Source organism: Gossypium hirsutum, chromosome D06 (assembly GCF_007990345.1).
Source record: "Gossypium hirsutum isolate 1008001.06 chromosome D06, Gossypium_hirsutum_v2.1, whole genome shotgun sequence".
Lineage (NCBI taxonomy): Eukaryota > Viridiplantae > Streptophyta > Magnoliopsida > Malvales > Malvaceae > Gossypium > Gossypium hirsutum.
In genome coordinates this window covers 6,305,221-6,311,405 of record NC_053442.1, presented here as the reverse complement: position 1 = coordinate 6,311,405, position 6,185 = coordinate 6,305,221, and positions in this window count along the sequence as shown.

Genomic DNA, 6,185 nt, shown 5'->3' with positions numbered 1-6,185 from the left:
ACCCGTGTGTTTGTATATGTTCACTTAGTTCATTAGGTTATTGGTTAAAAAGGAAATGCATTACCTAATTCTATATAGTAAATAGAAATAAACGTGTTCATATAGTTATAAATGTTCTTTTACTTGATTAAGCAAAATGATATATTCTTTTGATAGTTTTGATGAATTGATGCTGATTTGAATGGTTTGAGCAAATTTACAGATTATATGGATGTATATAAATTACTCACCTTACAGTTGAGATATGTTGTAACAAGAAACTTATGTAAATTTATTGTATCGGTACATTTAAATATGAAACAAGGTAAGTTTACTGTTTTAACATCTATGAGCTTACTAAGCATATGTAATGCTTACCTGGTTATGTTTTCCTGTCTTATAGTTATCCCTTGTGGAAAGTGAAGATTGGATTAACTAAGAATTCAAACTATCCAACTTCTGTCTCGGTAGACCTTTAATAGCTCAAGATTCAGTTTTGTGGCATGTATATAGGCTTATTATGTATAAAAGTCACTTTGAAATATAATGGTTTGGAATATGTTATAATACTTGTTCTTGAACATTATATGATATGTTATAATTCTTGCTAAGTGGTTGTGTTATCTTGTATGGTGGTATTGTGGTGCTAGTTTGTTGCTAGCATATGAATGATCTATGCTTGGTGATTAATGGAATGAATATTTTGGTGCAAATATTTAGATGAATTAAGATGTTTCTCTTTAGATTATATGTGATTGCGGTGTCTTAAGGCATATTGGTTACATATAGGAAATGTTATATTATTGGCATCAATTTATGCATTTTGGGACAGGTTAAAAGAATGGTTATTGCATACTTATGACCTAGGTGAAGTTTTGGTTTTGTAACTTGCATAATAAGGTACTGATTGGCATACACGGCCTAACACATGGCCGTGTGTCACACACGGGTAAGTGACATGGTCATATGTTCCATTTTTATTTGGAAGGTCTTGGGTAACACAGTTTCAGTTTGTTACACATGCTGGCCACACACTTTTTTGGTAATATAGATATGATCATTGGATTTTCCACATGGTCTTAGTCTCTCGCACGGCCTAGTCGCACGGCCGTGCGGCTGTTTGTAATTTTTTGCATTTAGGTCCACACGACTTTAATGAGTTATACGATCTGGATACACGATCATGTGACTCCAACTTCACATGGTCACCGGTTGTAACACAGTCATGTGACCCTATTTTGTGAATTTTTCCCTAATGTTTAAAAGTTTGTAATTTAGTCTTTATTTGTACTCGGGTCAACTTAAGAGTTTTCATAACCTCAATTAAGACTCATATTTATTTGTAAATCATGCTAAACATGAATTATGAATTGTTTTGATTGTTTATTTGAATGATTAATGTTAAAATTGTATACGAACTGTTTTGTTTACTGTTGTAGCATCTTATAGCTTGAGTTCTGTGACTAGACCGGGAGAGGGGTGTTACAGTGGGGGAATCAATGGCGTCTGCTATACTTACTTTCAGGGTCTCGCTTTGTTTTGGAATTAACCCAAAGTTGAAGCCTTATTTTAGAGCTGAGAGATTAGCTAGTGGTGATGATAATTATTCTTTTTTTTTTAGTTTATTTGAGTTTGGGTGTTGGTTTTTTTTAATTTACAAAATCTTTAAAAATAAAAAATTTTCATTTTGTAAATGTTGAGAGCTAAATTTATTGAATTTTTTTAGAATTTGAAGTAAAATGACAAATTTTGTAAACATCAATGGCTAAATTTGTTAAATTTTTATATTTAGGATCAAATTAATAGAATGTGTAAACATTAGAGGGCTTAATTTATTATTAGACCAATAAAAAACTCACATCAACATATATGTCAAATTTCAAACAATTACTAATGTTTGGTGTCGAAAATATTTAATTTTATATAATTTAATGACAAAAATTAAAAAAATTAAAAATTTAATGACTAAAATAAAGCACGGGCAATACTTTAAAGATTGTATAATATTATTATATTGAAATACATAAATATGGAATCTTATCTTTTTGCAATGGGCTCCCATGGCCATTGCCATGAGCTCCATGATCTGAATCAGACAGTCAAAGGTATTCAAATGGTAGGCGTCACGTGGGACGGAGGATAGCTAGAGGAAGAAAAAAAGAAATGAAATCAATTATAATTATAATTTACTTTTTGCTAATTGTTTATTCTATTTTGTTTGGTTTACCGAAAATTATTTTCTTAATCAAACAACAATGAGTATAGTTAGTTGTGAGATTTAATTTTCTTTTACTTAAAGGTTTAGAATTACAATACCATAACCCCTTCCAATTTACAAATAAGAGGAGAATGTGCTTCAGCTCATTTGAATTCACGTCCTCCTGTATTACTAACAATATTCATGCCAATCGAGCTATGACTTAATTGGCTAGATTTAATTATTTATCAAATTATATATAATTAGTAAAATTTAAATTTAAATTTATGTTTTAGTTAAATTATATATTAAAAATTACGTACCACGTGTATCCCACACCAACAAAGTTAATAAACATTAATTTTTTCATCCATTTGAGGTGATTTGATAAAAAAAATGTAAGTTCAATATTTAAAAGAGACGAAAAATTAAATAAAAGACTAAAATTACTTTTTTTATTGTAAAATTGGAAGGTTAGAAAATTCATTATACCATTAAAATATGCTTCCAAGTTTTTGTATCTTTTTTTTTTATGTTTTGAATTTAATTTTTTATTTAATTTTAAATATTTTATTCTCTTTGTTTTTCAATTTTAAAAGTTAATTTTAATTCTTTTAACACTGTAATTTTTTTTATTAAATTTAGATTTATTACAATTTTTGTTACTAATTTTTTTTATTTCAGAATTTCATTTCAACGATTTTTTTTAAATATTGGTTTTACAAAATGGACTTATCAATAACATATTTTTAATAAATTAAAATATTCAATGAATAACTTAAGAGTAAACTACACCATGGTCATTTTTGTTTACTTCAGGTTACGTTTTAGTCATTTATATTTGAAAATGGTAGATTTTAGTCATTTACGTTATCGTGTTATAACATTTTAGTTATTGAGCCGTTAATTATCGTTAACGGTGTAATGGTAAGCTGACGTGGCACGTTAAATCATCATTTCAAATAAAAATTTTAGGTTAAATTATACAATTGATCCCCATATTTTTTCGTTTTGAGCAATTTAATTTTTTCTTTTATGTTATTTTAACTTTCTTTCTTCTTTTTTTCATTATTTTCCATTCTCTTCTCCTTCTCCCTCTATTTTCCTACCTTCTCCATTGCTTTTAACATATTAGGAAGTCAAATTGGCAACGAAGAAAGAAGCATGGTATGGGTTTATGGGTTTTGGTTATAGGCAATATTGATGGCTTTTGACTCCCTTCTTCTTTCTTCATTGTGAATTCGACTTCCTGATATGTTAAAAGAAATGGTGAAGGTAGGAAAACATAGGTAAAAACAAAAGTGGATGGAAAATAAAGAAAAAAAAGAGAGGAAAGTTTAAAGAACATAAAAGATAAAAAAATTAAATTGCTCAAAAAAAATATGGGAATCGATTGTATAATTTAACCTAAAATTTTTGTTTGAAATGATGATTTAACATGCCACGTCAGCTTACGATTATACCATTAATATCAATTAACGGCTCAGTGGCTAAAATGTTACAACACGATAACGTAAGTGACTAAAACATAGCATTTCAAACATAAGTGACTAAAATGTAACCTAAGGTAAACAAAAGTGACCATGGGATAACTTAATTAAGTCGAATTTGATTCAAATGATAATACTCAAATTTAATTTAAATTCTAAAATTAATTTATGAAATCAAATTTAAATTTAAAAAAGTTAAAATATGTTGTATATCTTTATACTCTTCATAAATATGTTAACGGTGTAAATAATTAAATTTAAATTTTAAAATCTCAAAAGTAAAAAATTAAATTCTAAATTTATGAATATTTATATAAATATAGGTATTCACAAATATGAGTGTATGCCAATAGTTGGTCTTGGTTCAGCCGTACCAAGAGAATCCCCTCGAATTTCTTAAAAAAATTATTAAGCTAAGGAAGTAATAATTTTAGTTTTAGACATAAAAAAAATTATAATACAAATTAAATTAAAAAGTATATCAAGTTTATATAAAGAAAATTACGATATTATATCAACCTAATACAAAATATAAAATGCATCAACTGTCCTCTAGAAACTTGGAAGAAAGTCGGATCATGCATGGAAACGTAAGCAGTTAGGAAAAGTACATCTAACGAGTGAATATGAGAGATGTGTATTAAAAGGGTTTTTGTTTTGCTTTGTTTAATATTATACAAAACATTTTATTGACTATTTTGCGGAGTTTTTGTGTCTTTTTATTGTATATTATAATAATTATTTCGTGTAAGGTAATGTCAAATTATTACAGGAGTATATATCCTATGTGTTAAAAGGAAAGGACTACAATGTACAATCAATAGTACTTTGACTCCAATGATTATCAAGTTTAATAGGTTGTAAGACTTATAAAAATAAAAATTTACTTGAAAAAAGTTAATTAGAAAGGTTGTATCCACGGATATCCGTAATAATTTTAGTTATTCAAGTAAAAAATAATAGAAAATAATAGAGGGGGGGCTTTAAGAAAACAAAAGTTAAAATTAAACTAAAATCAAATTTAAATTGAAAACTTAGATTGAAGAAGCAATAATTAAAATGTTTAGAAAAAACGATGAGAAAAAGCTTTAGCCAAAGACAAATCTCCGTTTGATTTATGAATTCGACCATCAACACAAATATAACTTTTATGCCTTTAATAAATTTTTTATGATTATTGACTCAGTGACGGAACCAATCACCCCTTACTTGTTCTGTAACTAAGAGGCAGCTCAATTGAAATTACTTCCCTAACTGATAAATAAGCTTGTAAAGCTAGTACCCAAGATTTGACTTACTGGTAGCATTAATAACGAAAATTAAAATACCTAATTCTAACCAACAAACTCACCTTAGCAGGGTTCATTTAGGCTAAATCACACATCTACACCACATAAACGTAAACTACGACATAAACGAGTTATGTAGTTTGCCACTAGTATAGAATAGATTAAACAATTACAAATTTAATTATTCTAATTGACACGAAAATCATTCTAAGCTATTGAGTATTGGCCAGATATTCAATAAACTTGAGCAATTGTAATTAAGATGCATGAATACTAAAGAACAAAGAAAAATTAAATTGCAAAAAAATCTCATAAATTTATTAAATCAAACATTGATAAAACCTTTGACTAAAAAAGGGAATTTAGAAACCCATAAAATTGAGAGAACACAAAGTAAACAAAATAGCTATTCGGTCGCCAAAAGTCCTAACTCCCTCTCAAAATAAGGTATTTATAACCTCTATTCAACCCAAATTAGGTTACCGAAACTTGATTTGAGTCATAAATATCGTAAATGACCAAAACGCCCTTAAGATAATTAAAATGCAAAATTTTGAGCAAGAACAGAGGGAATCGATATTGGCGCAAAGGCGCGCGACTTTTGGCATTAGAGTGTCAGGCAGCACAGGGATGCCAACGAAGCTTGGCCACTTGTCATGTCGGGGTGCCGAAATGCTATACCGGAGCTCCAAACTTCACGTTTTTGGCTATGCTTTGCCTTGATTCTTCGTCTAATCCATCGAGGATCTCAAAACTTTAGCCTTAATCTTCTATGAACCTATATCAAGTTCAAAAGCATCTAAATTAAATTCAATTATATAAAAATGCATAAAAATTTCAATTTTTTTTGAACACAAGATGAAACAAAAGTATATTTACGGCAAAAAAAATCATGCAAATATAGTGTCTTAATCAATTTAACATAAAATTAATATCATAGAGCATTCAATTTCACACGCACATTTATCTTAAGTAATTAAGTGAATTTACGTATTTTCTTATTAAAATTAAGTCACGAAATGAAAATTTTCCTACTGTCTAGATGCATTAAAGAATTAAGAAAGTATTCATTGAATTTTATCAAATAAAAATATTATGCAATAAGAAAAAAATACAACTCACGTATAAAGACAAGCAAGAGGACAACACATTTTACCACAAGCAATGATCATATATCAATTCAACTCCCCCCCTCCCAACTTAATCCATACATTGACCTCAATGTAGTGC